The sequence below is a fragment of the Propithecus coquereli genome, unplaced genomic scaffold, assembly GCF_000956105.1.
Source record: "Propithecus coquereli isolate 6110/MARCELLA unplaced genomic scaffold, Pcoq_1.0 Scaffold77, whole genome shotgun sequence".
NCBI classification, from domain to species: Eukaryota; Metazoa; Chordata; class Mammalia; order Primates; family Indriidae; genus Propithecus; species Propithecus coquereli.
The window spans coordinates 6,816,268-6,843,609 of NW_012153840.1; the positions used below are offsets into that span (position 1 = coordinate 6,816,268).

Consider the following 27,342-nt stretch of genomic DNA (forward strand, 5'->3'; position numbering starts at 1 on the left):
CACTCCCCTTTCTCTTGCTTTGGGGGAGGTCGGTAAAGGACCAGGAAGGAAGGATTAGAAATGTTCTTTTAGGTATACAGAAAATTTGAAATGAGCTAACCAAGAAATGACACTTCAAACTAACAGCATGAGACAGCATTGCTCATTTTTCACCTGCAGAAGCGAGAAGAACAATAAATGCTTACTCTGGAAGACTGCAGAGAGACTCAAAGGGGATAATGAACACACCCGCAGAGTCTAACAGCTCCCAGCACATCACAGGTCCTCACGCAATGCTTACGGGGCTCTCACGATGCGTGGGGCACCCCTGAGCGCGTTGGCCTTGGCCCGAGTTAATGTGTTAGGTGGTTGCTGTCATTATTACTGTTCACATGACATCAAGTGGTCAAATCTCTTTTTGTTTTTTTTTTTTGAGACAGAGTCTTGCTCTGTTGCTGGGGCTAGAGTGCCGTGGCGTCAGCCTAGCTCACAGCAACCTCAAACTCCTGGGCTCAAGCAATCCTTCTGTCTCAGCCTCCCAAGTAGCTGGGACTACAGGCATGCGCCACTATGCCCAGCTAATTTTTTCTATATATTTTTAGTTGTCCAGCTAATTTCTTTCTATTTTTAGTAGAGATGGGTCTCGCTCTTGCTCAGGCTGGTCCCGAACTCCTGATCTCAAACGATCCTCCCACCTCAGCCTCCCAGAGTGCCAGGATTACAGGCGTGAGCCATTGTGCCCAAGCTGTACTCTTAAAAATGGTTTTAAAATGGTAAATTGTATGCCATGTATATTTGCCACCATAAAAGATGCTTTGTTTTATATGAAAATAAAGGAAGACAAACCCGAGGTATAGAAAAGCAGAGTGATGAAAGAGGCGTCTCTCTAGGCAGATGCTACTGGGACAAACGCTAAGAGCAGCCACAGGTCCTCCCCGGCCACGGCCCGTCTGCCTCGTTAAGTCACCAGCAAGGCCGTCTCCCCTGACTGGGCTGCAGAGGAAGATCCAGCTAGCAGAGGAGAATGTCACCGTTTGTTTGGCTAACGGGCTCCGTGGGCCTCTTGGCCGCCCTCCTTTCTTTTCCGCTGGAATAGGAAAGAGGGCCGCGGTCCTCCCAGGCTGCTCCCAGGGCCAGCAGCGCGGTGCACACAAGCTACCGCACACTGCGGGGGCTTCGCGGAGCTGACAGGGAGACAGCACTGGCAGGAAAGTGAAGCGGACTTGAAAAAGAAGATAAATGTGGAAAAGACCAAGCCCCAACGGCTAAGACGCTAGGACAGGTTGCTGCCCAGGAAATGACTCATGTCTCCACTGGTCCCTTGGGTCTGCTGGGAGCAGACACTGAATGGGGTAGACCAAGGTTCTCACCAAGGAAGGTGCTTTCTGGGGTTCTGGCCATTTCCCCCGTGGACTGGGAACCTGGGAGGCCGATGGCTGGATACCTGGGGCTCGCTGGTGCCTGACACGGCCCACGAGGGCAGGAGCTCAGCCCACACTTGCTGGTGAAGAGCACTGACACCAAGTCTGAGTCACAGAGCCCAGGACAGGGCCCGGGAGCGTCAATACGGCCCAAGGCTGATGCCCTCTCCTGCCGCTGCCACCACACTTCCTGTGGCCTCCGTCACCCTCCACGCACTCGGGCTGCGGAGCCAGCAGGCTAACGTCAGGCTCCAGCCCTGTAGGGAAACTGCTCTTCCAAGGTCATGGCCTCCTAATCGATAAATTGAACAGGCCTAAAAAAAAACATCCTCTCTACCTCTCAACTATGTTTGAAAATACCCACCATGCCCTTGACTTGGAAGGCTCCTTCGTCTCCGTGACAGTGTACTACTCACTCTCCAAGGCTCCGTCCCACCTCTTCTGCCCCTTCTTCTTCCTGCCCCTCACGCGCACATGTTCTCTAGGGTCCTGCCCTCCACACAGCCCCATCCCGGGCTCCCCTGCTCTCATGGGTCCCGGAAGTGTCTCCTCTTGAACTTGACCCGTCTACCAAACAGCATCTCCCTAGCAGCAACCCTGCCCCCGACTCCCTCCTCCCCTACACCACGTAGACTCAAACGGGTCCCCTCCCCGCCTTACACTGCTGCTGATCTCTGTCCTCAACTTCCAGCTCACCCAGGTTCAAACCTGTCGTCTCCCCGATTCCTCTTCTTGGCTCCCATGTTAGTTCCAAACATTGTAAATGCCCACCTGCTCCCATAATTGCTCCAAGCCTCCTTCACTCTTACTGCTCAAGTCATTGTCACTCGCAAGGCTACCGCAAGAGTCTCCAAATCGTTCTCCCTCTCTGACCCCAGCCCACTCAAACCAATCTTCCTAAAACACTCTGAGATTTTTTTTAATCTTGAAAATTTGTAACTCAAACATGTACAAAAGATGTGCATATTTTCAACACTTAAAATGAACAACTGTCAACAGTCTGTCACATTAGTTTTTGGTCCTTTTATTGCACAAAAGTCAAATGTTCAGAGAATATGAACAGACAATTCAGAGAAAAAGTAAACGCAAACGGCAAATAAACTTGTACGAAAAGATGCCCAACCTTCCAAGTAGACAGAGGGACGTAAAATTAAAGGAATATGATGCATCATTTTGCACCCCCTAGATTTCTGCAGCCAGTACAGAGATGACGCCTCCTGCTGGGGGAGGGGAGGAGCGAGTGCCCGCACGTGGAATCTGAGTCCCGCGCTTTGGGGAAAGGAATGAGCGAATGGCCCAGCAATTCCTCTCCTGGCACTTGAGCTGGTAAGACTAAGCCCCGGCACACAGAAGGACATCCCTAAAAGGGTGTTTATAACAGAGCTGCGGCCTTTTTCTGCAACTCCAGATGAAGTGTGTCGTCACTGGCGGAAGGTCACGCGGGTGGGCAGCTCTGATGCGCCTGCACCATAAACCATCAGCCATCATGGAAAGACAAGGCAGAGCCACACTGGTGGGCCTGGACACACTTCCAGGCCTGGAGTGGGCAGAGCAGCGTAGAACAAGACAAGCCCATTTTGGTAAAATAATGGCATCCCCAAAGATTTATACACACATGCCTGGGCAGGCAGGGAGGTGCGGGACTATTTTGGGTGTATTTCCTTCAAGAAAAGGTTTATGTTTTTTAAAAAAGTCTGTAACAAAACAAACGAGAGAAAATTACAAGTGTTGGCAAGGATGTGGCAAAATTGGAACCCTTGTGCCTTGTTGGTGGAAATGCAAAATGGAGTGGCCACTGTGGAAAACAGCATGGTGGCTCCTAAAAAATTCGAACTAGAATTATCATGATCCAGCAATGTACTTAACACTACTGAAATGCACATTTACAATGGTCGATGGTGAATTTTATGTTTATCTGTATTTTACCACAATTTTTAAAAAGTATGGAAGAACACGCTCCAGGTTAACGTCAGTTTGGAATGGAGTGAGAATGAGAAGAAGGAGGGAGATGGCGGCAAACACAAACTACTGCCCGCGAATGTGCCCGTGTAACATTAGGAATAGGCTAATGTGCTTCCCTGGGCTGGGAGGAGTCAGGCGATTTGTACTTCATGTCCACACATCACGCATCATTCAGATGCCTCACAACGAGCACGCACCTAGCAATTATTTAAGCTACTGACGTGCAACAAACTCCTATAGAAGCGACACCCTGACACCCAGCCCCGACACCTTGTATACCCAGAATGGTGGTAGGAGACCCACGCAGAGGGTTGGGTTTCCCTTTTCCTCTGTGCAAAACATGTGGCCACCTGCGCCTGGGCCACTCTGCACCAGCTGTCCCCCCATCCACGGCAATTTCCCTCCCTGGACTCTAGGAATCAGTCCCAGAAAAGACTCTAAAAACTTCATAGTATCAAAGTTTTGGGAATAAAATGTCACACTACCCACAGAATGTTCTCTCCAGCCTCCCCCAACATGACCACACCCAAGCCTACCATCCTCCCAGCCTGACGGTGGTCCCATTGCTGTCCATCCAAGGCCAAGATCTGGGAGGTCTCCAGCGCAAACTTCTGACGGGTGGCCAGGCCAGGCCCATCTCCCGAAACACTCTTTACCTCACTGCCTTCCTCAGGTCTTCTTACCTGCCCTACCTGCCACTCTGCGTCGCCTCCCCTGAACTCCATCACCGCCCTCCAGCTCTCGGCACGAGGTCCTCAGACAGAGGCACACTCAGGATAGCGCCTCTGCCTCCCTCCCCAGCTGCGTCTCCCCCCACCCATGAACCCCCCGGCTGCCAGAGGAGGAAGGGAGATCAGTTCTTCTCCAAAGCGAGCGTGACAGATTCTTAAGCACCTGAGAATGGTTTCTGAGTTTGGGGAAATATTATATCCCCTCCTAGAGAGTCACAAAGCCCATCTTAAAAGCTCTGAGAAGTCCCGCAGGACAGAAACTCATGGGTTCTGTTTAACTTTGGCAGTTCCCAAACTTGAAGGGAAGGGACATTCTTCCCGAAGCACATCTTTTCACAATGTACCGAGGGACACCAGTTTGGAGGGCCTCCAAATCTCTTTTGGCTCGGCTGCTGTGATGTGCTGGGCCCTGCCTGCTCCCTGGGCTCCAGTACAGAATCCCCCTCCATGGCCATGTTTATCTGGCGCTAAAGGAGGTGGTATGAAGGTGCTGTGGAGCAGAGAGTGTTTTACCATCTGAGGTAAGGGGCTCTGTCTACCTGCTCCAGCTGCACAAACTCTGTGGGGTCCAGCCATGCCCCCCAAATCTCCCAAAGTATAGGTCTGGCTGGAGCACCCCACCCATTCATGAATCCAGGGTCAGGAGCTTGCACTTTGGTGGGAAACTGGCTGGTTCTGAATCCCACTGGGACCCATTCTCTTAATCTAGGCTAGGATTGGGCAAATTATGGCCCATGGGCCAAATGTGGCCCACTGTCCGTTTTTGTAAATAAAGTTTTATTGGCAAACAGCCAGGCTCATTGTTTACAAATTGTCTGTGGCTGCTTTCATGCTACAATGGCTGAGTTGAATAGTTGCAGCAGACACCATAGGGTCCACAAAATCTAAATATTTACTATCTGGCCCTTAAAGTTTGCCGACCCTTGGTTGAGATCTTAGGAAATGGTGTCTACCACTAGAGAAACAGGGGCCAAACCTCTCCCCCAAACTCTGCCAAGAGTCTGGTCTAGCAGGCTCGGGCACTTCCACCTTTGTGCACTGGGATGATAAGCTGCACCCAAAGCACAGACAAGTGCTGACACCCTGCTGTCTGCCCACCCCGTGCCCAGTCCTGCCTCGCCCTCCACCTGCTCCGCCTTGTAAGGTGAACTCCCCCATCCACCTTCCCTGGATCCCCGGAGGCGCCCCCTCCCTTTACAAACCTCGCTTCCAGCAGGTACCATCCTTTCCTGGTTAAGCACCTGACTGGCAATCAACTTGGAGGCCTGAGTCCCCCCAAAGACGTATACTTATGCATACCCGATACACACGTGCTTCTGTATCAACAGATGATGAACATTATGAAACACCCCCCCCCCCCGCAAAATAGAAATGAAACCAGATGAGAGAAAAATAAAGCTAGTCATTTCTTCCCACACCCTGGTGGGTCATCCTAGGAGTGGCTACTCCGGAGGCCATTGGCTTAAAGCAGCGGTCCCAGACCAGGGACCAGTTTCATGGAAGACAATTTTTCCATGGACAGGGTGTGGGTGGGGTGCAGGGGGTGGGAGGTGGAGCCCAGGCGGTGGTGCGAGTGACGGGGAGTGGCTGCGTAGATGAAGCCTCGCTTGCTAGCCTGCTGCTCACCTCCTGCTCTGCTCCTCCCTTCCTAAGTTTCACGGAAGATAATTTTTCCACGGGAAGTGGGGGTGGCAGAGCTCTGCAGCCCAGTCCCCAACAGGCCACGGACCAGTACCAGTCCACAGCCCAGGCTTAAAGGTTCACCTGGAAAGCCTCAAATGCCCTGCACACAGGCACGGGGGATGCGCTCATCTTGTTCCCAGGAAATGACGGCAGATGCAGCTAAGAATGAGGAATCATCCTGACACCCAGCCCCGAGCACCTGCCCCAAAGCAAAGGTCCCGAGGTGGAGGGACCGGGGGTCTCAGGCCCAGGTGCCTCCCCAACCTGGACTGGATGAGGGCTGCAAGCAGGAAAGGAAGGATTAGGGACCCCCCCAGAGAAGGCGCCAGCCGCTCCCTTGGCAGCAAACACCATGGTGCATCCAGGGGGATTTTTGTGTTTTGACTCAGAGGCAATAAGTCTGTCAAACTAAACCAACGCAGACTAAACTGCAGGAACGAGGAAAGCCCCTTGGAAACAGTCGGGCTCACCGCTTCTGCCGGCTGGTGATCGGCTGGTGTTTAGCTCCGGAGGCGCCTCTGCAAGGGGGACTTTGGCCCAGCAGCTCCCTTCTGGAAAGTGGGCCCGGCAGCTGCAGCAGGTCCTGTGGGAGCCCCAGCTTCTGGGCTTTGCGCGCCCGGCTCCTGCTCCTGCTCTGGGCCACGCAGCCCTCCCGGGCCAGCCTGCCCAGCAGGGAGAACATTCAGCTTCATGCAGACAGCAATCTCGCGGGCAGCAAGGCCAACCTCCCCCCTCCACGTCCATCCTGGTCGTGCCTTCAGCCACTGTGCCCGGGGCAGTCTGGAGTGCCTGCTTGGATGCCACCCACCCACTTTTCTGTGGTCACTTCAGGCAGCTCCAAGTGCTCCCACAGGGTCAGTGGCCCACACAGGTGTCCACCCCACAGCACCAGGAGCCTGGGGCTCAGAAAAGTGACATGTCCAGCCCTCGGGGTGGTGCCAGGAATAAATTAAGATCTTTCCAAAGGTCCCACAAGGTAACTTTTTGTTACTCAGGATGTCTTCTCATGAGCACCAAAGGCCCAGCCACCCAAGGCAGGGAAGGGCAAATTCAGCCCCACCGAGAACACGCTTCCTGACCCCCAGTGCCAGCGCCAGCCAAGCCACGCTCCTGGGGACAGATGGAATAAGGGAGGTGGGGAGGCAGGTCATCCTGACCTCATGGACCCCACACTCCTTCTGACCCAGGACACTCTGTCCCAGTCATGCGACCCAGGACACTGGTCCAGCCTCCTCTCCTTGCCACAGTGACATTCGATCCGGACAGAACAAGAATTCTGGGGTCAGACACAGGACCACATCCCTCTGGGTGGCAGAACAAGCCTCTACTCTGCTCCTGACGAGGAGTCATGGTGGATCTGGGGACCTGCATACATCTTCCCCACAAGTTTTTATGGAGAAAAAAATTCAACCACGGAAGCTTAGTGCCAGCCCAGGAGGGAGGGCCACCCAAGGGAAAGGCAGCCTTACCGGGCCACTGGCTGCTTTTAGAAACACACCCTGCTCACCTACCACCGGCGCTGGCCACCTCCAGGACAACAGTGGAACTCTCAAGTATAACTTTCCAGCCTCATTCCCCACCACTTCCCTCCACTGCCCTCCCCCAACAAAACACAGCCACCCTATGAAAACACTGACAGTGTCCCTAACAAGCTGCAGGGGTGGGTACCTGACTCCTTTGCCCCAGCACCTGGTTTGTCTCATTCTGGTGATGCACCTCGATTCTGATTTTGAGGATCCCTTTCCTCTCCTCCTAGGGTGGGCCTTGGTCTACCCCGAGCTCTGTGGGTAGGGGCACGAGCTCAGTCTGCTGCATCAGAGTGTCACATACGCCCAGGACAATGAATAGATAGGACCAGTCACAGCCAATGCTGGGACTTTTGCTTAAATGACCTTCTGAGAAAGGGGCCAAAAAGAAAGAAAGCACGTGCTTAACTAGAGAGACACGCGATTGCTGATGCCAGGGTTTGAGCCCCTGGATGCAGCTGCACCTGAAACCCTTGACATTTTAGCTATACACAGTTCAGCAAATCAACCTCTTTTTGTTTGAGCCTGTTTGGATTGGATTTCCTGGCCCTTGCAACTGAAAAATCCTAACCAACTAGCAAGTCAAGCTTGTCGCTGAAGACACCGCTTCTTTGTTCATGCTGTTTCTTCCACCTGGAATGTCCTCGCTGCCTTATCAAGCTCTGTCCCACGGAGCCTTTGAAACAGGCTCCGGTTCCCTCTGGAAAGTCTTCTGACCTCTGCCCGGCCTCATGTGGATGCCGCTGCCATGTCCTCGCAGTGCCGGCGCATTCTTTCCATTCATTCTCCCCCAGACATGTGCTGAGCCCCACGGTCCCTGTCCCTGGGTAGGCTTGGTCCCGCAGGGAGATGCTGCAACCCCTCATTTTCTTACTGGTTTCCCTCCTGAAGGCAGAGATCAGGCTGCTCTAGCACCTGGCCCAGAGCCTGGCACACAGGAGGTGCCAGATAATGCTTGGAGGGAGCCACCCTCATCCAAGATGCAAGTTATAGGGCAGAAATCCAAGCCTGTCCGGGAGCAAACCCTGTCAGTCCTGCCTTTACCCAGAATCCAGCTTCCCTCACGACCTCACTGCTCCCTCCGGGGCCCGGTGCCAGCCCCTGGCACCTCGTGACAGCTGCAGCCTCCCCCTTCCCAGTTTGAATCCCAAGTGGGCTCCCGTCTCTCCTCTGTCCTCTACTCCGTGAAGAGACAGTGGCTCACAGTGGCCCCCAGATTGGCCTCTGTCACCTCCTCTCCCCCCACAGCCCTCTCTCCTGCCCCACAGCCTTCTTGCCATCCCTGACACATGCCCAGCTCCTGTCCAGGGGCTTTGCATGTCCCCAGGCCTCTGCCTGGTTCTGGGTACACCAGGCCTGGGTGCCCAGGTGGCTGTTCCCTCAGGGCTCTGCGCAGAAGCTACCACACCACTGCGGCCTTTCCCAGCCATCCCACTTAAGACGGCGAACGTCCTCCGTCCGCAGCTCCCCTGTTCTGCACGTTGCACAGCACCTCGCAATGATGCTCATTGGCTTCTCTGCTTAGGACTTGTCCCTACAAGAACACCTGCTCCACGAGGGCAGGGACTTTGTCTTGTTCACACTGTGTCCCAGAGCCTGGCACAGTGCCCACATGGTAAGTGCTCAGTAAATGCTTAATGAGTCACTGAGCAACTCTTTCTGTACCACAATGCCACCTGTCCACATCACTGTGCTCCATAGAAATGCCATTCCCAATGGCCTCTCCAACCACACCACCTTCCTGAAGGGGTGCTCAGGCGTCCATCTGTCTGTCCCTGACCTGCTATGGAACCTTCCCCAGTGGAGCCAAAGCTCTCTTGCCCCAGGCCTGCCCTCTGCACCCCCCATTCCTTGAGAACTCAGTCCCCAAATGTGGCAAGAGCTGAACTCTACACAGCCCAACAATTCCAAGTGTGCAGGGCCAGCCAGTACCGAGAAAGCAGAGAGCAGCCTTGGCCCCTTCCCTCCATCTGCACCGGCCAGAGCCGGGGCATCAGTTCAGGCTAGGTGACAGAGCACAGGCCCTCCTGGACACCCAGCGCCCAGCGGGGGTAACTCGAGTCTGCACCGGGGCAGAGGAGGCTCCATCAGCCCCTGTGTACCAAGCCCTGGGATCCCAGCTCCCAGCCTGTGCTGCGGTGCTGCCACGGCCGCGTCCACACAAGCCACCCATTCAGGGGGCAGCAGCAGCGGGCGGCTGAGCTTCCTGGCGAGGCTGCCCACCCCGCACAGACCCACTCGCCAGGCGCCTCCCATCCGCCAGCCCGCCAGGCGGCGTCCCGCCCCCCCACCCCACTCTCTCTTCCAAGAAAGAATGTGTCTGGTCTAGATCCGACAAGACCACGCCGGCCCCGTGGCATGGTGAACAGACTTGTCCCAAGCACGACCGTCTGGACTGGCGTCGGCTCTAAAGAAGTCAAGGGTCATGAGAGTTATCGTCCTGTGGCTCCGAGGCAGTCACGCCCATTCCCAGAGAGAGTCTGGGCGCTGGGAGATGCTGGCTGGCCGCCTCCTCCCCCAGGAGCCACACACAAAGTTCCCTTTATGGGAACAAGACAGGCCGGGCACTGGCAGTTGCAGCCTCAGGGAAACCCAGGTTTGGGTTTTCTCCGAGGGCACAACCAGGCTTTTGTCTTGACGCTGGCCCATCCCCACGCGGGCTGGCCTCCTCGGCGGGCACACCGAGTCCAGGCCCCACAGCCCTCCAAGCTGACCCTTCAGAGGCTGGGCACAGGGAGACACCATAGCGGATGGCAAGGGACTGCACACAGCCACCGGACACCCCCACGCTCATCGAAACCTCGCTGAGGCCCTACCATGCACCAAGCAACAGGATCAGGTGGAACCCGCCGCACAGCAGAGCCACAGATGGGACCACAGGGACAGCTAATTGGGGTGCAATTCATTGATGCCACAAATAGTTGTGAGTCCTCCTATGCCAGGCCTATGCTGCAGTGGGTCCCCAGGGTGATAAGGACAAAGTCCTGCCCGCCTGGAGCCCATTTCAGCTGTGTCAGAGGCGTCGACTTGCTGGATGGGGAAAGTACAGGTGCGTGATTATCCACCAGAAATTCGGTTCCCAACTTCGGCATGGACTAAAAACCCCAGGAATTGTGACCAAGATCGAGCAGCCCAGATGCCCAGAGGAGGGATCCCACAGCTGCATTTCGGGTGGCCGAGGGAGCTCATACACATCACCTGCAAGCGACCTCTCTGTGGAGCTCTCTGAGGATTGGCAAAGACCATCTCTCCAGAACCTGCCCAGCCTGGGCTCCCGCATGTGAGAGGGACACCATCTCCTTGGAGGGAGATGGGTCAGGTCTTCCTCCTTCTCTGCTTTGTTCACATCTGGATTCCATGAAGACTAAAAATTAAGCTCTGATTAAGCCACCCCTTGCCACAGAGCTCCAGGCCTGGGCGAGGGGAAACGTGGCCCACCCCCGACTCTGACCTTTGGGTCAGTCTTGGTACCCGGGCTCCCCAGACAGCATCTCCTGAGACCACTGAGATGGTCTCTGCCAAAGGCCCTGAGGGATGGCTGTGCACGCAGGCCAGGGGCGGGGATGGACAAGCCCCAGCGATGCCATAATTCTACGGAGGCTGAGTGCCCGGTGAAGAGGCTGGGGCCACAGAGGGCCAGAGTGGAGTCGCCACCCGCCCTCAGCTCTGGCCCAGCAGGAACTAGTCTGTTTCGTCCCGACCCTCGAGGCTGCCAACTCAGCTGGGGCACCTCACGGGAGCAGAAAAGGCCGGATGCTCAGACAGTAGGTCCATGGGGTTCCCTTTCCAACATGGCAGTGGGAAGGGGTGTCCTGCCGGAAACTGCTGAGGCAACAAAGTCCCAGACGGCCAGAGCTGGGGAGAGGTGGCCGCCCAGCCCGTCCACTGCCAGCATCAAAGAGTGACAGCCAGACACTGTCACCACAGGGAAGGTCACATCTGGGTCAGTGCTGGCGGCACGGGAAGGGAGTGAGCTATTCCCAAGGCCCATTCAGGAACCTCCCTGCGAGCCCAGACGTCTGACGAAGCCAGACAACAAAAGGAAGGGCTGCGAAGAGCGGCAGGAAGGGCGCGGCAGGCGAGGGCTGACACCCTGCGTCCCTCCACGACAGGGGCTCCTGCCTCCCGACTGTCCGAGTGGTTAGAGCAAGGCCCAACCCACATGCCACCGTCCCTCTCTGCCACCTGCCACCTGTGTGCTGGCTCTTCTGACCCTCTGGAATATTCTGCCAATTTTCAGCCATGGTGGAACCAGCCTCCCCAGAACTGGGCCAAGGCCTCCCCAGCCCACCTCCCGCTTCTGTCCGGCAGTGACTCCGATTCTCATAGGCTTCAGAGAAAACTCGTTGGCTGTGAGCCCTGGGCCCTCTTCGTAAATAGCATCTATCCTTAACCATCAGGTTAGGGCTTTTAAATCCCTCTCGCCAAGAACTTGGTAGATGATACAGACCAGCAGGTGAGCAGGTAGTTTTCTAGATAGGAATAACAAACAAGACTCTGCAAAAACCTTGCAAAGGTGAGAGACAGGCACAGGCTTTGGAGCTGACAACTCTGGGTTCAGATCCCAGCTCCGACCCTTCGCTGGCCATGAACCTCAGTTTCCCCATCTGCAATCCCCGCATAATAACCCTGTCTCATGGGGATGATTTGAGGAGTACATGAGATGATGCTGGTGCCCACTCCGCCCGGTGCCTGGTGCATATTAAGTGCTGGTTAAAGAGAAGCTACAGAGATGGTTCCAAGACAAAGAAGGAGCAAGACAGATCACCAGGGACTAAGTCCCAGGGATATGGGGTGTTAATACAGAGCCAACCAAGCCCCTTCCAGGAAGGGAGCTCAGAGAGGGCAGGTATTTAAATCACCTGCCCAGCGCAATTCCCAAGTATGCATCACCTGGGCACAACCTTGGCCTGTGTGGAAAACAGAGACATCATAGCTGTCCCCCATAGGGTTCGAGGTGCATTGAAAGCCCAGAGGGGCCACCTGTCAGCAGCACCTACTGGTATTAATATTGCTGCTGCTGTACCTGCCAACCCCACTCTGCCTGTAAAACACCACCCAGACACCCTCTGCCACTGGAGGATCTCTCCCATGATCGTGGCAGTGCCCCTGTCTGTCCACCCTTCTCTGTCTCTCACTGACTCAAGGTCACGTAATTCACATCTTAACATCTCTGCCATTGGGCTGGCCCTAAAGTCAACAGGGCATGACACTGACAATCACCAGCACATACAAAAATGGCGAACCTCAATTTCGACGGGTCTCAGTTGTGATGAAATATAGCATTAATGGGCCACCCAGCGTCCACCCCCCTCACCGACTCATGAGCTTCTCAAACGCCTTCTTACCAATTTGGGGCTGAATCCTTGGCACATAGTAAGTGTTCAGTAAAGGTCTGAGGACTTGGACTGCTGGAACACTTCTCTGTCGGGTCCCACGGTGACGATCAACAAGCCGGGCAAATTGAGATAAAATCACACAGGATCTGCTCTCTCCCAGGAACGGGCCCTGGCGCTTGGAGCCCTCCCGGTGCCACCCGGGATATTTGGAATTCCACCGCGCACACACGCTGCCTTTGTGCAGAGTTCCTGCTTCCCCTCCGTGTACCACTAACCCAGAAACTCGACACTCAAAGAGTCGGCTAAGCCCAAGGAATGCAAACACGCAAGGCCCACCGCCCCAGACGCCTCTGCAGACTAAACTAAGACGGTTTAAGAGCTTTTTTCAGCTTTAGTGTTTTTTTGGGGATTTTCGTTGTTGTTGTTTTCGCTTTCTGAGGGAGTAGGAGGGGAAGGTTGAAAGGGAGACGGGACTATTTCCAGTACCTGTAATTACACGGCTGCCTTTTCCAGCCAGAGTCCCCAGCGAAGCCCTCTCCCTGCCGGGCCTGGAGTGGGAGTCAGAGACTCAGGAGCTCAGAGACGTGCGAGGAGCAGGGAAGCGAGACACTTGGGGGGGGTCTTCTGCAGAAGCCTGGGGGTGGCCCCTCCCCAGCACGCCAACCTTTCGTGCCCGCAGCTGACTGTAGCTCCACCTCACCAAACCCAGTCACGGGCGCCTGTGACCTCAAAACCGCCAGTGACATAAATGAAAAGTCCCCCACGAGAGAACAAGACCCACGAAGCCCACCCTCCAGGGCACCTTCAAAAGAAGGTGGTGGTCGGCCTGAGCAGGGAGAGGCTAGCGGGGGGTGCGCTCAGGGTCCCATGGCGGGGACACAGCCACGGTTAGAGAAGAGCAGCCAATTCCGTCTTTCCCTCCAGGTCAGTGGCTCCAACACACACCGTGTGCCAGACACTCTCTTAGGCACAGGGCTGCAGAGCCAGGTGGACAGAGTCCCCGCCCGCAAGCAGAGAAAGAGCCAGTCGATGGGCAGCCACAGACTTGAGCTGATTGGGTCAAAGGTGCTAACTCCTCCATGAAGGGGCCGGCTAGCTCATTCATTCATCCGTCCGCTCGAACCCCACCGAGCACCCTCTGCGCGAGGCCTGCAGCAGGGGCCCAACAGTGACCCACAAGACCCCTGCCTGAGGCCATCTCAGCACCTCCTCCGGCACTGTGGGGACCCTCACAAACCCCCGGCCAGGCCCAGCTCTGTCTCACCAGCTCCCTCAGAGACCTGGGCTGGCCGGTTCTCCCGCTGCATTGCCCGACATACCTGCAGAGTGGAAGGGGGAGGTGCCTGCTTCCCCCGCGAATCAAGGAATAAATGAGATGCTCTGAGCAACCCGCTATATAGAAAACATCCCCACACCAGTGAGCTATGGAACCCTGAGAGAAAGGGGTTCTCCTGGCCCTCTAGGGCCCCCCCACACCTGCACATACCTGGGGTAGGGCAGGGAGAGGAAAGGCCAGGTGAGAGAGAGACGTCCTTGAATGTTAAAGCCATCTGGCTGGGGCAGTCCAGGCCCAAGAGACAGTGATGGCTCAGTACCACCCTCTGGTGTGTCCTGCCCCCGCTATAATCGCCCCCACCCAACAATGTCTGGCACACAGTGGGGGCTCCGTAAACATTTGTAGAAGGAAGTGTCTGCCATGCAAATTTAGGAGACAGGCAAAGAGAAACTATAGTGGGGGGTGGGAACAGTGAGAAACAGACACCCAGACATCTGGGGTCCCTGGCAGAGGGGCTCTTCCCCTGTCCGGAACAGGCAGGTCTGGCTGCACAGCAGAAGTCACCTGACCTGGAGGACTTGAAAATGTGGGCTCCCCTACACCCCTTGGAGGAGGAGGAGGTCCTGCCTCTGAGCCCAGGGACGAGGCAGGCAGGTGGCCAGCTCAAGGCCAGAGCCCAGCCGTGGTCCTCCTAGGAGGTCTGGGGCTGGATGCCTGGAGACAGGAAAGGCAGGGAGGCAGCTCCCCACCTGAAGCCGGCCGGGGGAGGGTGGCTGGGCCAGCAGCTGAGTGGCCACAGAGGCAGCAGGTGTGGATGTGAGAACTCACCGACAGGCTCATAAGACCAGCCACCCTTGCTACCCTCCCCTCTTGCCCTTCCCAGCCACCCCTGAGGGTCCTTCTCCTCACCGTGGCTGACACTCGAGGCTGCTCCACATCGAGGCCTCGGGGTGCAGCTCTGGCCCGGCCGGACAGGCCGGCTTGGCCTTCTGCCGCGTCCTTGGTGTCAGCCATAACTCAACATTGGCCACGGCGGGACATGGGAACGTGCAGGCCGAGATTCCTCCAAGTGCCTGACCTGAGCGGGTCCCCACCGCCTCCTCCACTGCCTCCACAGGGGAACAGCAGCCACCGGAGTCCCGAGGAGGGGTGGGGGCAGCGGGGCCTCTGGGGCCACCCAGTCCTGCCAGCCTCTCCTCCCGCCCCTGCACTCCAAGATCCCAGATGAGGAGGAGGAGGAGCCGTGGGACTTGGTGTGTTCCACGGCCACAGTGAATCATGGGCTGCGGCTGACGTGGCTCATGTGGCCACACACTGGCCCGCAGCCCCCGCGATGTTGTCTCCTGCAACCCTTGAGATATTGTCCTGCAGCCCCCACGACGTTGCCCGGCTCGGTGCCCTTCGGGCTCTGAGGGGCCTCCCAGGCCCTAACACCTCTTTAGGACTCACTACGGGACACCCCCATGCTGGGCTCCCGGCCAGGGCCCCTCCTTCGTCATGCCGTGTTATGATCAGAGGCTCACATGACTGTCACCTGGCATGGGTGGTGAGTCCTCAGGGACAGGGACCCTGCCTCATCCTGCGGTGTGTCCAGAGACCAGCAGAGGCCCTGATCTGCCTAAGCTGCCCAAATTGTTAAACAGATGGAAGAACATTCCTCTGAAGAACGGAAACAGCTGCCTGCCTTCAGTTAGACCTGGGAGATTCTGCAAGATGAGTCGCATGCCCATTTGCACAGATGTGGAAACTGAGGCTCAAAGAGGCTGAGCGATTTGCCCAGGATCCAGGTCAGAAGCCAGCATCAAACTCATGGTCTTCCCCGGATGCTGGAAACCCAGGGTGGAGGCGGAAGGTGGCTTTGGGGACAAAGGAACATGGCAGTAAGGCTTCGTGGGCCATAGAACAGGACACCGTCCCCATTCCCAAGGCAGCCTGGAGCTGCTGTGCCTCAGGCAGGGTCCACACTGCTGAGGGACAAAGGGCAAGGAGGCAGAGGCCGGAGGAATGAACAGCCACGGACGCTCGCGCGGGCACAGACCCAAGTCGGGGGAAGGCCCGTCACTGTTGGGCCGCCGGCCGCCTCCCTGGTGGAGGAGCTGGGGGCAGGGGTGCGTCCCGGCATGTGGGTGCCCACGCCCACCTTCACCCTTGCCTGGACCCCACGACCGCACCCTCGCTGGGCCACAGGAAGTGCCATCTCTCCCCAAACTGCGCTTCCCAGAACCATCCCTGCATTTCCCCAACCTGCCCAGGAAGGAGAAGGAGCGCAGCTGCTTCCTGTCCCCACCTGGCTTGTCACCAAGCCTGCGACTGTCCACCCAGCTTCCTCTGGCTCTGGGGAACACTCAGGCAGCACCCAGCACACAGGGGCCCATAGCAAACACGGAATGAACGGAAAGTCAAACTGAAAGTCAGAGAAGAATAGAAAGCTCCCACTCAAGCTACCCGTTGACCTGCAGAGGCTCAGGCAAACCTCGGTTCCCTCGCCACAGGAAATCACCTACATGTGGCCTCGGAGCCGTCTTTTCCCACCTAATGGACTGAAAATCTCGACCACAACCCCACACACCCCCTTCTCCCAGATACCCAAACTGAAAATCCTGGGCCATATTGATTATGGTGAGGACATTTATTAAGCACTTACTATACGCCGGGTACCACCCAAGCCCCTGGTGGTTTTGCATACGCACACTACCTTCCACTAGTGATGGCCTTCTTCCCTTCTTCCCTTCCTCCTCCCTCTCCAGTTTTCACCATCCCAAGGCCCAGCTTCAATGTCACCTCCTCCAGGAAGCCTTCTCGGATTCACCTGCTGAGAGTAAGCCCTGATCCCCATCAAAAGCCTCCAGGACCTTATCGCCCCCTGCTTAAGGGATTATCTGTGAATTATCTCTTCCCCTCCAGAGAGCACAGGAAGCAAACCCCAAAGATCAGGATTAAGGACTGTCAATTCCACAGCATGTTTCCACCTTGGAGCAGGAGGTGCATTGGGGGAGGTGCACTGCCTCAGGCCTGGGATCCCGGAGAGCGCAAGGCAGCCTGACTGTATCACCTCATTCTGCCCATGGGGTACTCTTGTTTTGAGACAGGGTCTTGCTCTGTCGCCTGGGCTAGAGTGCAGTGGCATCATTATAGCTCACTGCAGCCTCACACTCCTGGGCTCAAGCGATCTTCCCACCTCAGCCTCCCAACTAGCTGGGAGGCTGAGCCACTGCACAGGCATGAGCCACTGCACCTGGCCCCACTGGGTACTCTTACACCCCCATTTCACAGATGGGAAACTGAGGCTCAGAGAAGTTCCACAGCACAGCCAGGTCACAGAGGCTGGAAATACCACAGCTGGACTCCAGCCACCTCCCCACCCAGACCAGACGCTTCCCAGGGCACCCTCCTCTGGAGAAGCAGCACTGTCTTGAAGAAGGGCCACGCTACTCCACGCAGATGCAGAGCGTCACAGACAGACCACCTGCATCTGGGCTCTGAGGCAGTGGCACCGAGAGACTCTAAGGTATGGAAATCCTCCTGCGCCTTCTGGCAAATGGCAACGTCCGGAACTCCCTACCTGTCCGCCCGTCAATCAGCCTCTTCCCCACACCCCCTCACCGTCCGGCAGCCCAAGGGGGTGTGCCTGGCACAGCAGAGGCCCCCAGGAGCCTGCACTATGCCAAGACCCGTCGCTGTGCTAATGTCCAGTGTGCTGATGTCACCCGGTGAGCCCCGTGGGATGACACGCACACCCCTGCCCCATCCCCCGGGAGCCGTCACCCCTTCCCCAGCAGAGTCTAGCATGTCTGAGCACACCCCATTCTCAGCTCACCTGGAGCGGGTGGCTTGGCCAGCAGGAAGTGTCTCTTTGCCAGGCCAGCTCTCCTGGGGGTGCCTGTGAGCCCCACGGTGGGTGAGGACGCCTGTCCCACCTGGCACCTTCTTCTTCACCTAGCTCCCCTCCCCCTGCCCAGTCCAGGGCAGGGCTGAGCCAGAGAGAGCACAGGGTGGCTGTGGTTCCCTCGGCAGGACCAGGTGGCAGCTGTGTCCCCACGGCCCCTCCACCTCCCTGACCTCCAGCACCTGGTCCCAGCTTGCAAATGACTAAGCGATTTCTACCTCAGAGCCCGTCTGCCAGGAGCCCGCTGGCTGCAGAACTGCACCAGGCTGCCCGGAGCCGCACGCGCTAAACCCGTAATTGGCGAGCCCTCTTCTTGGGAAAGAAAACCCCCTCCATGTTTTGTTTTGTTTTGTTTTCCCCTTAAATGAAACAAATCCACCCACGTAGTTACTGGAAACGCAAGCATGTGAAACTGAACCGTTTGCAAAGAGAATTAGTCAGCAACCTTGTGAGCAGCGCGGTCCTCCGTAGGTGGGGCTCCCAGCGCTCCCCACTCAGTGTCCTTGCACTGCAGGTGATGCCCGGGAGTGGGTCAAAATGGGAATGCAGCCACTCACCGAGGGCAGGCGGGCTGGTGCCAGGTCGGGAGGGCAACGCACTCCTCACTGAGTGTGAATCGTTCCATGGCTGGGAGCTGGCTCAGGAATCGTCCTCACATTCAATCCCAGCCCCCGAGTCCTCAGGCTCTCTGGGTCTCAGAGTTTCCTCATCTGTAAAATGGGGATAACAGAACCCACCAGGTGTGTGTGTTGTGTCATCAGGATCACAAGAGACCATCTACCCGAGGCCCTTCGTGCCTGGCCCCCAAAAGGCAGCCACCAAAGGGCAGCTCTCGACGGGGCCCTTATGCAGGAGAGCCAAGGTGGGCAGATGGGACTGCCGGGGGGGGGGGGGGGGCGGGGGGGGCTCCGCCTCCCAGAGCCAGCCTGGGGCCCTTATAGCAGTGGCATCCGCTGAGCGGTGGGTTCCCCACACGGCACGGCGGCTGGGTTGTAGGCCAGGCGCCAGCAGGTGCAGGTCTGGTCCGGCCCCCTGGGGCCCAAGCTGCGCGGCCCCGCTGGGCTTCTCAGCCTGCGCATCTCTACAGGGAGGGCAGATCCACCTCACAGACATTTTATTTTAAACCAGTACAGTGTCATTTCCTTACATTATTTGCCAACTTTTTAAAAAGTCTGGACTTCTGGCTTATTTTAGGGGGGAAAAATGGACATGATAGCGGCAATGGGCTACGCTCCCCAGGTGAGAGCGGCCAATGCCTTACACGGGACATGTCTGTCCTGCTTTGCCACACTCCTCCCCCTGCCCTATAGCCTTCCTCGGGCTGCGTCCCTCATTTGTGCCCCCTTGCCAGCCCCTGGGGGCATCTCAGTTTTGTGACCCAGTTTAAAACCCTAATTTTATTTAGGAGCATGACCTCAGCCACTTGCCACTAGAACTATCCACAGGAAGTGTCCCCTGGGAAGGTAATTAAAGTCTAACACTTACGGCTGATTTTTCTTGGAGAAAAATAAGACGATGTAGAAAGACCTACGTCCGAGTCTGGCCAAGGGAAACCCAGGGACGAGGCTGTCGTTTTCTGAAATTCTGTATGTGATTTACTAGACAAAGAGTAGAGCCTGATGTCCCGGGCCCTGCCGCCCCTCCCTTGCCCTGCGTCCTCTCCTGTGGTTATGAACCGCAATGGGCTCTCCCTGTGCCCTCCCCCGCTGGACATGCAGAAGGCAGGTGGGGGTGACACGCTGAGGAGCGGGCAGCCTGACGTTCATCTTCCCGTTGGGAGGGCCCAGGACGGCCGCTCGCAGGGCAGTGAGCCCCCCGCTGCTGTGTGCACTTGGGGTGGGGGAGGGGCGGTGAGCCCCCCGCTGCTGTGTGCACTTGGGGTGGGGGAGGGGCGGTGAACCCCCCCGCTGCTGTGTGCACTTGGGGTGGGGGAGGGGCGGTGAGCCCCCCGCTGCTGTGTGCACTTGGGGTGGGGGAGGGGCGGTGAACCCCCCGCTGCTGTGTGCACTTGGGGTGGGGGAGGGAGGATTCACCAGGACATGGCCCAATCTGCTCCCGGCCCAGCAGAGATGCTGAAATGTCAGGGGGCATTTGGGGAACTTTCCAGTTGTCTCGGTCACTCCTGCACTTGGTCTTAGCCAAAAGGCCGAGAAGTGATTCGGTCACTGCTGACGGGAAGCACAGGGTTCAGGATCTGCAGCCTTCATCGCCACGCCAATGACACCCCTCGGTCATTCAGCCTTCACCAAGCTCCTGCTAAGGGCCGGCCACCAAAACCCAGCAGTGGGCAAGCTGGACCTGCTCCTCCTGGGCACCCTTCTGTGCCCGCTCCTCTGCCCACCTTAGCTTCCCTCCATCAGAAAGTCCTCCCCCCACAGCAGCCTGGGCTCGCCCCATCCCAGAATCTGCACGGTGTGGCACTGGGGGGCCTGCTGCCTGCTGCCACCTCCCAGATCGGGAGCCTGTCCCCGCTCAGAGGCCGTGCGGGCAGCGGCTCAGAGCGCAGACTGCCTGCGTCTGCGTCCAGCTTGACTTCTTGGTTGTGTGACCCCAGGCAAGTTATTTGACTTTTTTTTAAACTTTGGTTTTCCTATCTGTAAAATGGGCACAGTAATCCCCAGTCGATGGGGCTCTGGGTGGCAGTAAATAAGTTAATGCACAGAAAGTGCCTAGAGCGGTGCCGGGCACAGAGCAAGCGCTCAATAAAGACGGAGCAAACTGCTGTCATTTCTAAAGCCAGCGCGGGCGGCGGGTGGGGGGAGGGGGTCCATGCACACAGGTCCCCACACAGGCCAAAACTCCACCCAGGCAGCCTTCCCCAGGTGCTTTCCAAAACTGTGACATTTTAATGAGATAAGTCAATGTGAGATTGTCACAAAATTCAGCTCATGAGCTGCTCATCCAGGAAACCTCCATGATGGCGCCTGCCTGCACTGTCCCGCACTCGCAGCGCTCGGGAGAACCGCACCCTTGCCCCGGCTGCCACCTGCATGGCAAGTACTGAGAAGAAACGAGTTCTAGGACGGTGCTGACGGCTGCCTGGCTGCACACGTGTTCTAAACACCATCTACGTGTACATCCATAACAGGTGAACTGTGTGGCTGTAAACTATACCTCAGTAAGACTGCTGGAAGTGAATCCTGCATTAGCTCCCACTGTATACACTCCGAACCCTGAAGCCACGGTACCCCACTGCCTACAATATTCAGAAAGGTCGGGTTCTACCTGCTTTATCTTATTTTTAAAACCAGAGAGAGAGGCAGGGGAAACAGTTACACCACGACAAGAAGCTCAGCGTCTGGAGTGCTCGTATGTCTCAATACTTAGTCGCAGCTTAGGGAGAGAAGTGGCCGCACGTTTCCACTTCGTCTAAGCGCAGCTCTCGCACCTGGCGGGCTGAAGCACGGCTTGGCAGCACCGAGAAAAACCACGTTCTCCAGGACGCTCGAAACCCCCCTTCCCAGAAGAAAATAGAGGTCACATCCCAAACACTTGGCAACTCGGGCAGAAACATCTGGGTGCCGCCTGCTTGGCCCCAGGTGTGGGCCCTTACCTATTCCTGCCTGCGTCCCACAAGCGTGGCAGAGGCAGGGAAGGGTGGGAGACGACCACTCACAGTCAGCCTCTAGGGGAGGGGTCTCTAAGCTTATCTCCAACAGTTCAAACTATTTCCCCCAAAGTTAAATCTTGCACAGAACCCTCCCTGCTTCATTAAAAAAAAAAAAAAAAAACAAAGCCAAAAGAGCAGGACACAGTGGTTCACGCCTATAGTCCCAGCGACTCAGGAGGCTGAGGCAGGAGTTCAAGTCCAGCCTGGGCAACACAGCAAGACCCTGTATCTGAGGGGGAAAAAGCCAACAGGTAAAAGCAAGACTGCTCTGGTCCAAACGGCCTGTCTTTCCCTTGGCAGCCCAAGGCCCTGCAGGAAATGAGGGACCAGGGAACGCGGTGTCCAAAGGATTAGCCATTCCAGGGAGTCCGGTTCTAAATCCCAAAGCACGAGAGCTCCATCTGACCCTTTCTAGGACTTCAGTGTTGTCCCAAGCCTAATCCGTCTTTCCAGAAAGGAGGATGTCCCCCGCGCATTAACGAGATGAGCGAATGAGTGATAACTGTGGACGCCGGGGGATGAAGGTATGGGGTTCGAGATACCAGTCTGTCTGCTCTTGCCCATGTTTGAAATTTTCCATTATAAAAATATACACAAACGCTGACAGCAGAGCAAAACCTCAGCCGTGGCGCGACACATCAGGGGAAGAAAGAAACCCCAGTCATCGTCCGGGACTCGGCCGAGACAGCCGGGACAGAGCCGGCATTCAGGGAATACTGGCTGAATGACGAAGAAATTAAAGAAAAAAAACCTTTATCCCGAGCTGTCTAGACACCCCTGAGCGTGGCACGGGCGTGAGGAAGACGTGGCTTCCAGGGAGGCAGGGGAGGAAAGTGCTCTGTTCATACAAAACAGCTCGAAACTGGCCCAACAGACGCAACTGGAAGACGGGGGGCATTTATCTTTTTAAAAATTGTATTTCTCCAAAGACGAGGAAGTCTTTTTAAAGGAAGCCTGACATTTATATATAATTTATACAGGATTAGAAAAAATTGAACGCTGGCCTGGCTCTCTTAGGGTGACTCTTCCAAGCTTCACACACCCAGGCAACCTTTCTCCTTAGAGCTTCTTAAAATCTCCCAGCTGAGAAGACCCTGGACCAGGAGACACGTGCACGGGTCTCCCCCGACCCCATCTTTCGGGGAATTAAGGGACAAGGTTGCAACTCCCAAGTCTTCCTGATCCAGCCGGGAGCTCATCCCCCAGCGATCCAGGCAGCGCCCCAAGAACTGGACACGGGTGCCTCGCCCTTTGCAAAAACCGCCAAATCTCGTGCTTAATCTTGAGTTCGTGAGGCTTCCCGGGATCAACCTAACAGGCAAATCCCACCAACATGGCCCTGTCCTCTGTGGCCTTCCCATGGCAGGTGCAGGGCCTCCTCACCACCCCCACAGTGCAACAGAGCAGCCCCCTCCCCAGACAGAACCCCTGTGCCTTGGTCAGGCCCACAGCCTGGCTAGGAGAGCCCCCAAGGCAGCCGGAGAACCAGGGAGTCGACTTGGGTCTCCCAAGGGAGACCGGTGGGGGACCCGGTTACCGTGTTTTAAATGCAAGGGAGCACAGAGGAAATAAGAGAAAAAAACTCCAGTTCGCCCACGTGTCCCAGGAACAACTTTGGGGTGAATGGGGCGGGGGAGGGGTACGAGGACTCCCTGTACCCACTGACAATCCCCGGGTATGGCATTCGATGCCCTCCCTGCTCTACAGCTCTGCAGCCTTGCCCTCAGTCTCCCGGCCCCCCAGCATGAAACCCCCGGCCTGGAACAAACCCTCTGAACATTCACACGAGGCCTTCCATGCCCACGGACATCCGGGGCCCACCCAGCACCATGGTGGTCAGCTAATGCTTCCAGCACACACCTGCTGGGGCACAGACTTGCCGGGCCCTGGGCTGCTGCACACACCTCCCAGGCTGCGTTCGACAGTCACAGGAGAAAGAACGCAGGCCACGGAGTCAGGCCCACCCCTACCGTCAGGTAGCCACGCCGCCTCCTGCAACGTAGGAACCTCTCTAAAGCTCGCTTTTCTCCCCCGCAGACCAGGCAGTAAGAGCCAACTCGCAGCAATGTGTAAAGGACTGGAGACCCACCTGCAGCAGCGAGCACAGTGTCTGGCACGCGGCAGGCATTCAATAAAGGCTAGGACTATTTCGGGCAGAATCGTCCTCAGAGTAGAGGGGATTTCGGACGCCGAAACGCTGGCCCGAGCCTGGGAGGGAACAGGCAGGGAAGCGTCCGGAGCTCCAACGAAGAAGGGGCCAGTGAGCCCTCAAGTGATGACAGCTTGGAGGGTTTTCTCTCATGCTTGGAGCAACCCACCGGTTTCCTTTCTACAAATTGTCCCCCCAGCCACAGTCAGGACCACAGCTCCAGCGGGCCCTGAGCAGGAAGGACCCACTGGTGGGGTGCCCATGACCCAGCCAAGGGTGGGCACGGGGCAAATGGCACACTTGCCGGTTGACAAGGGTCAGGGCAACTGCATCACTGCCCCCAAAGCCTTGGCAGGAAGCTGTCAGTCACACGTCAAATGAAATGGAGACAGCCCTGCCACTGCCTTTCGGGTCCCGACAGTCAGGTCTTGGAAAACACGAGCAGGAAAGGAGAAAAGAAAGGGACTTGCTAAAGCTGGAGTTCTGGTCCCAGACTGGGTCAACGGGACTTAGAGGTGGCACCAAATTGCAATGCTGTCAGTAACCAATCCTGGAAATTCCCAAAGAGAAGGAGCAGCATGGCTTACGGACCCCCAGCCTCAGAGCTGGTCCACCGGGGACACATCTGGCATCGCGGCTTGAGATGGGCTATGGGGGGCGCATAAGATAAGGCTGGCACGAGGTCACGCGGGCCCGAAGGCCACACGCAGGTCTGGGAATTCACCCTGAGAGCAGAGGGAACCTGACGGGCTTTGAGAAGGGAGCTGACATCATCAGGTGTTCATTTTAAAAGATTTGATGGAAAAAATAAAGACAAGTACAAAGATCACCGGCGAAAGCGGACAGTGGCTGGGTCTCCGTGGCGATGGACGTAGAGAAAAGGCAGGTGTGTGCAGTGCGGGCGACCTTCCCGACAAGCCTGTGAACCCAACTCTCCCCACCTCCAAGCGGCCTGTGACTGAGGCAAGACGGGAAACCCAGCTTCCACTTAGGGAACGCTGAACCTTCCATGCGACACTGATTAGACAGGGCCAGGCACGAGAGACCACGTATCCTACAATCCCATTTACTCCATTTACACGAAATGAACGTTTCGTGGGCAAATCTGTGGGGTCAGGACGCAGACTGGTGGCCGCCAGGGGCCAGAAAATGACGGCCAATGCAGAGGGGTTTCCTTTCGGGGTGAAGAAGATGTTCTGCAACGAGGCAGAGGGGATGACTGCGCAACACTGGGAACGTACTAAACGCCACTGAACTGTTAACTTTAAAATGGCTCCTTTTACAGTATGTGAATTTCACCTCAATTGAAAAACCACCTGAATTAGCCAGCGTCACAGAGCACATCCACGCTTCTGCTCAGTCTCCACTGAGACCAGAGAGCCACTGAGCCCCACACCCGGGACACTGCTGACTCTCCCCAGCCCCCTGCATACAACTTCTCAGGCCACCAGTGACACTGGCTTTGCTGACCTGCCTCCCAGATCACTCATTTCCTCCTACTGCTTCTTTGTGGCAGGGAATGGTGGCTAAGGGTATAGACCCAGGAGCTCCCGGCTCTTCCCCTCTCTGGCTGGGAGGCTCTGAACTAGTCCTAGTTTTCTCATCTGTCAAATGGGACAGCACCTAATCACTGGCATCATGAAGACTGAATGACTTCGTACATGCACAGCCGAGGGAAGCTGCCCACACGTGCCAACCTCAGGCTAGTGGCTGCTGCTACTGCCCCCACTGTGGACTGACCCCAGGCCATGCTCCTCCCACAGTCCCGTCCTCCTCCCCCAGGCAGGACCAGGAGGGTAGGAAGCATCATAAAGGAAAACTGGCCATGACCCCAACACCAACCTGCTGTACCAATCTCCATGCGGGACACCTGACCGTGCAGGGTGGAGAAGCACTAAGGGAGCTACCGCAGGATGCGGCCTCGCCTTGAGGGAGGCCCAGGGACTCAGTCATCCCACCATGGGACCTCAAAAGGGGAAGGCCATTGCCAGGAACAATCAGTCACCCGAGAGGCCCTCAGCCCCTGCATTGAGGAGTCCCCTGCAGAGCCTCGGCATCCTGGCCCCACTCCCGCAGGAGCGCCGGGACCCAGCCGACCTTCCAATGCTCCAAACCGCTCCTCCCGCCCCAACATGCTGGAGGGAGCTCCCTGAAGCACCAACCCCCTCCCATGTGGGCCTGCAGGCGCCCCTGCCTCTCTGTCCCACTCCAGCCACACACCAGCCCACTGCCCACCCTCCGCCCCTGTGAATGTCCCCATGATGCCCTGAGCATGTCGTCACTGGAGATGGGCCTGTCTCACCCACGAGACAGAGAGTTCTTTGAGAGCAAGTCTATCCTTGGCCCCAGCAGACTGGATGCATACAGTAGTTGCTCAGTAAACATTTGAATGAAAGAATGAATGGCAAGCGATCCAATAACAGCTCCCAAGGAAGGGGGCTTGTTTGCAGTTCCTGACCTCCCATGAGGTCATGGAGGAAATTCGGGTCTGAGAACTGAACACCTGGCGGCCAGGTTCTGTGAGGGAGAGTCCCTGGGAGGCCTGGTGAGGGCCACCACCTCCAGCACCCACCACGGGCCATGCACCACGGCCAGTGCTAATGCATGTCACCTCCCTGATACCTCACAGCCACCCAGGAGGTGGCAGCCACACCACAATCAGAGAGGAAGCTTGTGCCTGGCTAGCTGGCCAGGAAGTGCTGGTGCCACCCCGGGCCCACGTGGAGCTCTCTCCAAGCCCTTGCTGGGATCCACGAAGCCACGGGCCTGGCCTTTGCTCACTCATCCTGCAGGTCCAAGACTCCCACTGTGAACGAGGAGCACAGGAGACGCAGCGGTGAACAAGCAGCGCTGGCCGAGTCCTGCCCTCCTGGAGCCCACAGGCTGTGGGATCACTGCAGCTGTCCCGGCACCGCCCGGGGTGCCTCGAGGGGGCGAGCAAGGGTCTAGGTTACTGGGTAGACAGTGGACGGCAGGGTGACCTGCCAACGGGGACATCATAGGAGCGGACGTCTGTGCCAGAGACAGAGGCAGGGGCAGCAGAATATAGGTGACAGAGACTGAACCCATGAGTGAGCAGGAGAGGGACCCTCCTGAAGAGGTGGGTGGGAAGGAGGGGTCAGGGGAGAGGACCTCACAGAGGGGACAGAGCCGAAGGGCCCAAAGGCTCTGGTGGCGGCAGGAGAGGATGCCCAGGGAGTGTCCAGAGCTTTCTAGGCAGGGAGGGGCCGACGGCACCAAAGCTGCACAGGCTGAGTGTCAGCAGTTGGGACAGGTCCCTGGTGACCTCCCCTGAGCAGTTTTGGTCACAAAGCCTGCTGGAAAGGACTAGGAGAGCCAGGGAGGTAAGGAAGTGGAGGCCAGGTGTGTCGAGACCTGGGAACGGGGGCTGAACAGTGGCCAGAGGGGCTGGCTCTCGCCCTGGTAGCAACAGCTCTAGTCGGTGACGGCCAAGAGAAGCCAGAGCTGTGGGGACCTGCCACTGAAACCCTGGCTCCCAGGCCCTCGAAAGCTCCCACAAAGGCTGGCACGTGGCTCACGCCTGTAATCCTAGCACTCTGGGAGGCCGAGGTGGGAGGATCACTGAGCTCAGGAGTTCAAGACCAGCCTAAACAAGAGTGAGAACCCTCTCTACTAAAAATAGAAAAATAGGCCAGGTGTGGTGGTGCACACCTGTAGTTCCAGCTGCTGGGGAGGATGATGCAGGAGGATCATTTGAGCCCAAGAGTTTCAGGTTGCTGTGAGCTAGGATGGTGCTACTGCACTCTAGCCAGGACAACA

The 27,342-nt window shown here is 56.9% G+C and overlaps 1 protein-coding gene across 1 annotated transcript in view; it reads right to left on the minus strand.

The window, feature by feature from the left end:
* SPSB1 (splA/ryanodine receptor domain and SOCS box containing 1) overlaps nt 1-18,398 on the minus strand; it is a 49,873-nt gene extending 31,475 nt beyond the window's left edge. Inside the window, exon 1 of the mRNA XM_012662639.1 lies at nt 18,361-18,398. The gene's annotated coding sequence lies outside the window, so the exon portion shown is untranslated. The remainder of the gene's footprint in view (nt 1-18,360) is intronic.
* Between the last annotated feature and the right edge of the window lie 8,944 nt (nt 18,399-27,342).